This window comes from Neopelma chrysocephalum, unplaced genomic scaffold (assembly GCF_003984885.1).
Source record: "Neopelma chrysocephalum unplaced genomic scaffold, ASM398488v2 Primary Assembly neopelma1_45, whole genome shotgun sequence".
Classification (NCBI taxonomy): Eukaryota; Metazoa; Chordata; class Aves; order Passeriformes; family Pipridae; genus Neopelma; species Neopelma chrysocephalum.
In genome coordinates, this window is record NW_020897704.1 from 672,966 (window position 1) to 685,009 (window position 12,044).

Genomic DNA, 12,044 nt, shown 5'->3' on the forward strand with positions numbered 1-12,044 from the left:
TCAATGCTTCATTTAAATAAATATTTGCAGATTTCACCCCTTATTATCTGCTTAGCTATAATCATCTACAAAAAGGAAACTTATAAGCATTCCTTTTTTGGTGCATCAAAACTGAAAATTTTGTTAATATTTTTTAAGGGTTGAAAGTCTTCCTGGAAAAGGAACTTGAATTTTCTGAAACTCTTCCATGTATACAAATGTATATGTGTATTCAAATCATAGATACATATCATGAAAAAAATTATGTTTATAGGTACACTATGCATAAAAATCTACACCAACTGAAGCGATAATAGAATTTCTGTAAAAGACGTATATAAACTACCCTGAACTATAAGTTTGGAAATCCTTTTGGAGATAGTTATGGAATGGCTGCAGTGAAGACAAAACTACTGTTCAAATCAAGATACTCTTGAAAACTGGAGTGACTGGAGTGCCTTCTGCTCTTTCTTTCTTTTCAGGTCCTTCAGCTGGTGAAGGTCTCTTCATGTCACCAGCAGCAGCAGCCTTCACCAGAGAAATTAGCAATTGTGTCGACTGCCTGCCTGAAAATACAGAGACGAGTCTTTTGCCCCACAGAAAAGTAGGGTAAAGGACTATTTTGCTATGATCTACTGCAAGCATCTGCCAGGTGGATACACGAGGGACTTCCAAAAAGCCCCTTAGCTGCTTTACAGTTGTTATTCTATTCTGAATGCAGCAAATCACTGGATAGCCATAGGATCTGAGAGATGAGTATAAAATAAATCACAGCCACATTTTACCAATTTTGACCAAAAGTCTGGTGGTAATTGCACTATGTCATCTTTAAAATATTTTTCATCTCTTGCTGTAATAAATTAGAATATTTTTTAATCTCTTATTGCATTACATTTAGCCTACCATTGATCCACTAACACTTAAAGTATGATTATTTTAAATGGTGATGACATTTTAAATTCTACTAATCACCAACTGTTCTATTTGACAAATGTTCTGGTTTGTCTTTTATTTTCAATGAAGCTTAAAATAAAAAATCTTTTTTTTTCTTTCTGTCATTGTTTTTGCACCAGTATCATTGATGGTTTCATTCATGTCAGCACAACTCAGAAATGAGTTTTAGATGAGTTGAGCTGCTTTTGCTGACTAAATTTGCAGCAGCAAAGCATAAAGCATTTCAAGTTCTACAAAAGCAGTCTTTTTATTACTTCTTTTTGAGAGACTGGTGGTTTAAAAAGAAAATAGATACATAGATTTCAATACACTCCTTTTTTTGGTAATCTCCACATAATGAGAGACTTCTTTGTACTACAAAATTATCAGACTTTATATAGATTTTATAGAATGTAGATAGATTTTTGTCATTTGGCACCTGCAAAACATGCACAGTAGCATATACCTAAATTGTACAGCTGTTACAGTCACACAAGATTGTCTCTATAATAAAGAAATTCAATATATCCAACCAAGCAATATATATGTATCTAGAGTTCATATATATGTATGTGTATGTATATACATATGTATAGATACATTCATTCACATAGTTTTTTGTAATAGGTTTTGATGTGTTCTGTGGTGTGTGCCTGTTCTCTCAGTAAAATTAAATGCACATCACACTTTGTCTTCTCAGCTGTTGCACACTGCCTAGTTTTCAGTTTGGCACTGTCTAGGTATGCAGCTACAGATGGAAAGTCAGTATGTGTGATACACTTTTCACCTGCCATAAAATGCTGAACTCCCTTCGTCATTTTGTATAAACAATTTGCAATTCATTTAGCTCTCACACAGGGAATTCCAAAATAACTCGTTAAAATGTTTAATATTATTAGTACTGGATTTTAAAGCAATGAGAAAGGAATCCAGTTTTAGAAGATTTTACATGCTATAATTTCCAGCTCTGTAACCTGCAGCACAGGATGAGGGATTAAAATTATGTATGAGGTTCTGTATTTAAGTCTCTGATATGACTTTTATGTATTGACATCTGGAACGAAAAGGATTAGTTGTATAATTTAATCCTATCAAAGACAGTTGTAGTTTTCCTTTTCTACACTGTGCTAAATGCACAGAAGCTTCATGCAATAGCATATGACTATCTAACAGCAATTACATGACATGGAAAGGATGGTGACTTAGGACATATGATATAAACAGCTTTGCAGCCCATCAGTAGATTATTTCAACTTGAGGCCATAATTCACTTTTCAGTACATGACCTTTTGCATGTTTTACTGAGTAAGGAGTATTTTAAGGCTGTCTTCTTGCTCTCACAGAATAATCTTCAATGCAAAGGGGTTTTACAGATATCTCATAAAAATCTCCTGGAAATCTATTTACCTATTTTTCCTCTTAATGTAGTAGTATAATAAATATTGAGAGTAAAGAAGAATATACTGATACTACAAGTAAAGATGAAAAGCAATTACTTGCCTTTCTTTATCAACAATACAGAAGATAAGAATACTATCTTGAAATAAATTCTTAAGGTGGTAAAATTTAGATGAGATGCATGCCACCTTGCAAAGTGCCTTTAGAGAGCCTCTGCATCTTTCTTCAGGTTGCTCCCTGGGGCTGATTCTTTACTAACACTGAGTAACACTTCATGTTGCTAACAGTCTTCATTATAACCTTGCAATGTCATCAAATATTCATATGTCATCCCAAGAATTACCTTTTGCTTCCTTACCTCATAAAATCATTAATATTTGTACACATCAAATACCTAAAGATTCATTGGAAATAAATCAGTAGTTCATGCACAATACACAGTACTAAATATTATTAGGATTTCTTACTGTAGCTAGCAATAAAAGCTGCTCTTTACAGCTGACATTAGTAAACCTACTGGGTTTTGAGTTTATTTGTTTTGTTTATGTTTTCCTGAACAATAAATAAGGGGATCTTTCAATCTTTTCTGTTAGATACAGGTATATGATAAATGGGAGGAAGTAGCATGTAGACAAGAGTGTTTAATTTTTATAATTTAGGCCTAAATTGTATTCGAGACTCTGCATATTTAGCCTACTTTGAACACTGTGGGAGATGTAAGTAAGCATATAAGATTACAAATTAATCTTACTTACACAGTAGGAGAAAGATTTTATGTCAAGAAGTAAGAGTGACAGAAACATAATAAGAACACTTATTAGCTTATTACATGTATTAGTTGCACTGTAATACATGAAACACTCAGTCAGTACAAAAATAGAAGTAAGCAGTGTCCAAGAAAAAAATAAGTTTTCACATAACCATTCTGAAACTAATGCAGATGTTTCGGATGGCTCTTCAGGGTAAAAATACCTATTCATGAATGTAACATTAATCATGTAATTATTGGGGGGATTAAAGCCTAAAAAACACTCACTTTCACAATTATAAACTTAAGTGAACAGCACAGCACAAAGCTGCAAGGGAAGCATGCACATTTTTAGATAATGATGGATTTTCTAAGTGGCTACCATACTCTGCAAGTTCCTTTCCTGAGACAATTCTCACTGTGGAAAAGTTCTTGTTTATAGACTGCAAGAGGAATCATGAATTTTAAAATTGGGCCTTAGTCCCTCAGTAGGATTTCTGCACTGAATATCCCCGTGCCCACACCAAGCCTTGCTGAAGCTCATGGTACTTACAGGGACAGTAAATTTTGTATTCGCTGTTTCTACAGACTCAAACCAAATGGAGGATGAAATTTTCAATTTCTACTTTAGCAGAAAAACCTGTATCACAGCCCAAGTTAATTAGTAAGTTTTGAAAAATCTACAGCAAATAGGACATCTGTGTTTTATGACCTTTTTCTTCTCTGAAAAAAAACCCCAGCCTTTGGGTTGAAATAACTTTTAATAGTTTTCTTTTTCTTTTTTATTGTTTTGAAATTACTTTTTGCTTTGTTAAATGCCAAAATTGAGGAAAATTTTTAAAAAATGTAAAATTTCCAAATGAAAAGTTTCTACTAAAATTTTATTATCGTGTTAATTTGTTTTCATTCTTTTGTTTCAGTGGCGTAATCGATGAACTTTAGCTCTGGGGTCACATACAACTGTGTTTTGGGTTTTTTTTATTTTTTCTGTTCAGGCAGTGAACTGAAAAGAAACAAAAGCAATTATTTGCAGTTCTACTACTCTACTACCAATCATAAAATCTTTTATTTGAAAAGCTACCTGCTTGTCAACTACATATCCAACACAAAACAGAGAAAACCAGAAAGCAATAGCAGTAATTTATCCACCTTTACAGTTTTACCACGAAAAATGTACTTCTCTATAAAAACTTTTTTAGACCAAGCTTGAAATGACATAAACGTACATCTCCTACTTTTCTATGAGTGTATGCATGTACAGCTTTCTCCATCTGTCATTTCTATTTTACATAGAGTCATGATATTTACATTTCAACAAACCAAATGGCAAAATATCTATTATTCTACATAACACTGGATTTTGTAATTTCCTAAAAGGTTGAGGGTATTTAACCAGATACTGTATTTGAGCTTTCTATATGCAATGAAACACAATTGGAGATTATGAATTCAGAAGAAAGGAGGGAGCACTTATGATGTGACATTATAACTTGAAAAAAAAAGAACATGAATTCTTTATCGCACTTTGGTCCTGTTAGTCAAAGAAAATAGATCAGGAGAATCTTTATGATAGAAAAGGTGTTTCTTTCACAGCAGAAAGATTTCTTCAGTGATAGAAATTACATTAAACACTAATTCTACCTTTGAAATAAGCATTTTTCATCATAAATCAACATATCACTGTAATAATAAATAACCTATACTGTGCTTGTTTTTTATAATAATGTTCTGTTAAACCTCTACTGCATTAGACTTGCACATATCCATACATGCACATAAGTCTATTACAAAATGTTTTCCCTAGATCCCCACAAGCTACAAAGTGCTTAAGCTGACATGGACATGGGTCTAAGCAGGGGATATGCCTCTAAAGAGCTGGTGTTCAAGAACAGCTGCTGATCTACACATACCTCTGGCTAGTAGTAGCAGTTATTTACATTAGCATCTCTGGAAAAACTGAAGAGGGATTCTCACTTCTCAATTGTAATTCTTTGATGTAATTCAGGGTAATGGCAACAAGGCAAAAGCAAACTGTGTCCTATTCCTTGTAACTGTCCAATGCAACCAGAGTTTCACCTAAAGGCAGAGAAATGTGGAAGTCCACAATAAAGAGAATGGAAGAGAATATGTCCAGATCTCTCTTTTCTTGAGTAAGCTGGCTAGAAATTCTCAGAATTAACATATTAAAATAAGGATAGATGGCAATCTGTAGCCTGGTTTTCTAGGTAATTGAGTAAATTTCAAAATAAAGTGAATGCAGTCATTTCTCCTTTCGCTCTGTCTGTCAAACTCACAGTAATTCTTGAATGTCATTTCAGAGGGGTAAAGAGACTTAAGATAAGCAGTTTTTATAATTTCATGAAAACTGGCAAGTGGATAGAGAAAAGACACCCTATTCGTTGTGAAAACAGCTAATGAGATCACCCTTCTTTAGACATGAGACAGGCGGGAAATCAGAAATCAATGGTTATGCTGCACACAGTACTACTCTTTTTTTTTTAAGCTTTCCATGTTACATTATCTTCTGCCCTAATTGCTATAACCAGAGGATGAATTAGAAGAGTATGATAAGGGGTTTGGAAAGATTGATGTCCCATCTAGACAACATTTTCATTCAGCATAACAGCTAAAATTAGATGACAAAGCTCATTGTGAATTATATGAACAGTTTGCAGAGGCTAATGAGAGCAGAGCAGAAGCTGCAAATGGACTTTGACCCTTGCAGAACTCTCATTGATTTTAGGACCTTTAGCTAAACAAATGGTTTTAAGTTGTTTCTTCTAACAGAGCTGTATTTCTAGAAATGTCCCTACTGCCTGATGTTTCACCGTTCTGCTTTCTATTGCTTTAATGTGAATTAGATTGAACAGATCTTTCTTTAAAATTCACATAGTGTATGTCAAATATCTAGACCGTAATTGCTATAGTCTTGAGGCTATTTTATGTTGTATCATATAGCAGTCCTTTTGAGTGACTGAGCAATGCTACATACATAACTGGGAGGAAAGTAAAGATCTGATATTGTGATCATTTGGTTCCTTATGGTCTTGCTTCAAAAAGGTTATAATTCAATTTAGATTTTTTTTGCTATTCATGAACAATGAAACTACAGCTAGATAATGTTTTTAGTTGGTAAACAAAGCCACAGCCTCCTTATGAAACAAGTATTATTTCATTGAAACATACTTCTTGTAATTTGGACAGCAATAATTTTGTGCAAGCTGGCAGACTATCTTAGCAGCATAACCTATAACTGAATAACCTGTTCTGAAATCTGTCCTCGAGGTGAAGTATTGTTAATCAAGAAATAAAATATATTTTTTAACTTTGTGATGAAGCTACATAGTTAATAAATCTAATGTCTCTCTATGACATGTATCTTTAGGGAGTATGTAGAGCATAATGACACTAAATTTAGGACCGTTTTGAATTGTAATGTCTCAATTTTATGCCTGCTATGTCCAGATGACATCCACTAACAACATGACATCAAGCCTAACTAACATGTTTCTCAGAACTTGTAAACTGTCCACTCTTCTACCCCAATTTGTGCTCCAGGGGAATAAAAACTGTTATGAAAAAAATGCTAGCTTTTCTGATTTTTTTTTTATTTGAAAATTAATTTAATGCAAAAAAAATCATGGGTAAAGTTTCAATTTTGTAGACAGACTACAAGACATTTTATTTTATCCTTTCTCTCTGTTGGAAGCTTGGACTCTACACTCACTACAGCAATGCCACCAGGAACACCACAAAAAAAATTATTTCCTCCCTAAGTTGGAGAAGTAGCTTGCTATAAATTACTGCTTTTTCATTGCTGTTTATGCAATTAGAAAGCAATCATTAACATGAAAGAAGGTTTCTATTTCCTGTTCTGAACTCTGGTACAGGGGCTATTAGCAATTACTGCCATAAAAAGTGCCCCTACAGGCAACTCTCCAGATATTCTCAGTTTTGAAGAGTTACCAGCTTCATGCCAGTCTGCCTGACCTCAGGCTTCATTCTTTGCCAAGAGCTGGCCGGACTAAGGAAGTGATTTTTAATGCAAAATAATAACTTTATTCTATGTACTAACTTCTAAAAAATGCTCTATATTCACCTGTGCTAGTGAATGACACATTGTTTCTGTTAACTATATTTTTTGCACATATTCATCTCTTTCATATAGGATTCCTATAAAGCTGCTGAACTTGAAATGGTGTAAGTTTTGCTGGAACAGAAACCAGTTATTAAAAATGGGTAGGATACAATTCCAGTTGCTCTCAGTTGGAGCTGTGTTACCCCTCTTTGGGCACTCTCCACCCTCCAGAGCAGAGGCAATCCAGTAACAAAACAGTTTAGAAAGAATTCGCAATATAAGAGAGATGGGACTAATTAGGCTAGGAGGCATTGATCGCTGTGAGGCTTTTGCAGGAGCAGAGGAAGTTTGGCTGGCATCCAAGACCTACATTTCCTGGAATACAAAGAAAAAGGAGTACCTAAATTGGTAATGTTTGGATGCAGATTGAAAGATTGCCATGCTGCGATTATTTTATAGAGAAAAGAAAATAAAAGAGTTAAGTCAAAAATAAGACTACGTTTTTATTTTGTTTGTGGAATGAAATGGGAGTACTTGATGACACTGGAGATTCTGCATGTGACTAGGAATGTGGCTACAGTGACACGGAAAAAGTCCGTCAATGAGGCATCCTTGTCAAAGAAGACTTCCCAAAGTGCTTCAGCACAACCAGGAGTCTGAACTCTAGTAGTTAATTAGTTTTCTGCATTAATTCACTGTTCGTTTATTTTCGTAAGGATGTGATCTTAAACACACTTGAAGTCCAGAGTAGTTTCCCTTTGACTTAGCAGACTGGCTTAGGCTCTCAGTCTCAGGAACATTCTGCCTAATGTAAAGTATCTAAGACTCCTAATTTAAGGACCACAGTCATCCCAGAATACCACTTATAGCCAATGGATACCTATGACAAAACATGAATTCGAAATGAGAAATATGTATTTATCTAAAGTAAAATTTAAAAGTTTTTATTTACCATTTCATTGATGGATGACATATTACTAATTTGAAAAGGAATCCCAGAGCCTAATATGACTAATACATAGTTTAGGATAATTAATCTTTTATATAGTATCCTGTATATCAAGAATAACAAATATAATTACTACATCAGTATTTGTTGGTTTAGAGCAGATAAAGTACCAATATTTGAGATCAAATCAGTTGCTTCTTTGGAAGAATGTAAGGTTTTTTTGAGATGATTCCAAATACTGACTTAACGTCACCTTAAGAAAAAAAGAAACCACAATGCTGACAGTTCTACCTTCATATTTCATCCTCTAAATCTGTAACAAAAACATAAAAAACCTTTTCCACAGAAATAAGGGTCTTTTTCTAGGTTAATGATGGCTATACTAACTCTCAGGTTGACTTCAGAATTTAAAAGAAATGGTGCATACTGTGCACTCCCCTCCACAGTATGTCTTAATCCCTGACAAATGAGAGGCTATTTTTTAATGTCCAGAGCAATCCATTTCTCCATATAGAAAGGATGCCAAACAGAGTGACCTGAGCCTATTTTAGTAAACCCCCAGAAGGCTGGCTTTTTGTCTTGGGAAAATTATCAAAAGCCTCCCACTTTTTCTGTCTGGCCATAGCACAAAAAGCAGCTAGATTTAGACAAGACAAATCTATGGAGGTGAGGAAACTGAAGACTATGACTCTATATATTTGGCTGATTGCAAGTTTGACCAAAGCATTATTTTTTTTTTTTAGCATTTGCAAGGTAGAATCAAATATCTTCCTCTGAGACACATTCTTAATCTCATGACCCAGTTCTTCAGTGGGGTTGTGAACAGCACTCCAGAAATCCTTACAGACTTTTGCTACTTAGAAGGTCTCAGGAATGTTCCCTTCATTTAAAAAACCTTTCAAAACAAAACACCAAGAACCCAAACCTCTTTTGCTCAGACTGAGAAGCACTCAGACCTTCAAGCAAGCAATGTATGAGAAGAGGCAGATCAGTAGAATATCCTGCTAGTCGTAACCAGAGTGGGTTTTGAACGAAATGTTTATATTTTGAAGAGATAATCTTGGTTCTATACATAAATTTAAAAAGTCCTTTCCATTGGTTGACTAAATAGTAGATAAATATATGGGGGTTTTTTATGGAAGGTGTTCTTACTAATCCAGAAGGGGAAAAATAGCATATATTCAAAAACCAGTTATCTCCATGTGATTTTATGCACTTGGTACCAAGTGTACAGAAAAATTAATATAAGAATGAAGGAACTGTGAAATTATCTTCTAGTCTAAAGAAGAAGCAAAGAAAAAAGTTAGATGTATGGCTAAATCTTGAGGTAAAGGCTTACAAGGTGGTTTTAAATATCTGTAGTGTTCTTTTCTCAAAAGGAAAGACCACTGACTTAATACTAAAGGAATTAAGAAGAGGGGACGTATACGTGCATTCAGCCTATAAGGAAAATTTGTGGTTTCAAACTTTCTAAATATTTCTAAAAATAACTAAGAAAAAATGAAATGCATTAATGTAAACTTATGCATCATCGCTGTTATCTTCTTTAATCCTTAGAGAGTTCTTTGTACCTCACGACTTCGGAAAGAATTAGAAATAGCTCATATTAGAGTCCATTGTGCATTCCCCTTAGAACCACTTTCTTCTTTTCCTACAATTACTAGGATTTATTTTCTTTGCTTGAAAATAGGATTTTTGTCTCATTTGAGTCCTTGCTATTTAATTCCTACTTGAAGTCATAATCCTCCCTGTCACATCACACCAATCTCTTTGTAGCCAATTCTGATTTCACAGGCAGGATTTTGACTTAGGAAGAACTGAATACTTAGATACACTTTACATACCAGAACTTAGTCTTCCAGAAACATACAAAATAAGGAATGCTGCAGCCAGATAATTTCAAGGCAGTAGCTGTGAAAGTCTGAGCTCCTGTTTATCACTTTTCAGTAGTATATTAATTAAGAAGTTAATAGAGTATACTGTTTTCTTTCCAAGATTCTGCTTCTGAGAGATGCCTCTCTGATACACAGGCTGTCCACAAAAATTTAAGGTGAGGTGACCATTTTTCCAAGCAGTCAATGGTGTCAATAGAAACGCTTCCCCCCTATACAGGGAAAACCCTGTGTTGCAAGACTTCTATTCTGGAAAAACTGCAAAAGAAAAAAGCAACTGAAAGCACTAATTGTTTTCTGTAAAGCTAGGCATATTAAAAATGTAATAACAGTTATTAATTACAAAAAGAATTTAGAGTTAAAAAAGAAACCTCTTGATTTTCAGGAAAGGAAGTCCTGTATTGTTGTCTCAGTGCCGAGCTGACAGGATTATAAATTGGGCTGTATTAATTGCTACAGGACTGCCTTTCTGTAGCATCAAATAAAACCCCCCTAATCTTTCATATGGGAAAAGAATACTCACATCACTGAAAGCTCAATATCTGTAGTTGACCCACTGATTTCAATTTAATGGATTTATAGGATATCATGCTGAAATAGAAAAAAACCCCAACAAAACAACAAACAACTAACTTCAGGAAACATACAGAAATTATCCTTTATTTTATGTGATATTTTATTTCAAGTGACTTGATATATGCGATCATCATCACAAATTTTACCAGGTTAGGAATTGCACTCAAACACTACTAAAACCTTTTCCCTCCATACCTTCGAGTATTTCTTGTAGGAGCAGCTTAGAGACTACAGTACTGAGAGTGTTTATCTTTTTCATGGGACCTTAGTCAGAAGCAAATATATACTGAAGCAGAGCATATTATTAAAATATAGAAGAGAGTTAACTCTCAAGCTTCAGTGAGTATTTGGTTTATTTTTGTTTGTGTTTCTTTGGCATATACCTGAAGCAGGTTATCAGAGTGGAAGGTTTGGTTATAAGATCTTCACGTATAAAGGAACCTATTTAATCCGCGCTTCTTTCGGAAACCTCTTACTACCATACGGACACACGCAAATCAGGAGGAGGAATACCTTCTGGTATCTTGTTGCAAGTCTGTGAAGAAAAGGCGGTTTAAAAATCTTGAAAAATACAGACCTTTCCCTCTACTTATCGGTACTAACAGAGTGCCACGAAAAACTCAAGAAATGACGTGCCCGTCTACCACGGGGATCCAGCGGTTCCGCGAACTCGGCAGCGGACGGACGCGGCAGCACGAGGAGTCCGGCGGGGGGATTCGGGGCGAGGGGCGCGAGGGGCGCGCCCGCCCGGTCCCGCAGCAGCTCCCCGGCGGGAGCTCACTTCCCGTCATCCATGCGCCATCTAGCGTCGGGAAAAGGGGGGTGGCTTGGCACGGGAGCGGAACGGAGAGGAGGAGGAAAAGGCTCCCACACCCGTCCCAGCTCTCGCCGTTCCCAAAGCTGGTAAGAGCCATTTGGATATTGCAGCCAGAACTCCGGAGTGGCTCGGGGCGGGTTGTGAGGAGCATCGCCACGCTTCACTCCCAGGCATCTCATCCCCCCCTTCTTTTAGTGAACCGTTCCCCTTCCCTTGAAAGCAGCTAGCGCTCCCCAGAAATCCCCTCGGTACCTCACCTTAAGCCATCGCCGCCGCCCCGATCCCTACCCAAAACACCGCGAACTCCAAAGGGTCTGTACGCCGCTGCCGGCGGAAGGGTTGGACCGCGCGATCCCGGCCCTGCAGAGACACACAGGCACACGCACCGACACACAGGCACACACACCGACACACACGCACACACACCGACACACAGGCACGCACACAAACACATACACACGCACACGTAGGCACAGTCGCGCTCCCCGCCTGCCCTGCCGCCGCCGGCGCAGCCGCCCGCAGCCCCTTTGTTCCGCCCGCGGAGCGATGCCCTGCCCGCCCGCGCTCCCCCGCGCCCCGCTCCGCCACCCGGCGCCGCCCGCCCCTGCGCCCCTCGCCCGCGGGCGACGGCGGGGTGGCATGGCCCGCCCGCCGCGGGGGAGGCAGCGGGAAGC

The 12,044-nt window shown here is 36.9% G+C and overlaps 1 protein-coding gene across 1 annotated transcript in view; it reads left to right on the forward strand.

The window, feature by feature from the left end:
• The first annotated feature begins 11,349 nt into the window (after positions 1–11,349).
• KCND2 (potassium voltage-gated channel subfamily D member 2) overlaps positions 11,350–12,044 on the forward strand; it is a 275,632-nt gene continuing 274,937 nt past the window's right edge. The window contains exon 1 of the mRNA XM_027679115.1: positions 11,350–11,456. The gene's annotated coding sequence lies outside the window, so the exon portion shown is untranslated. The remainder of the gene's footprint in view (positions 11,457–12,044) is intronic.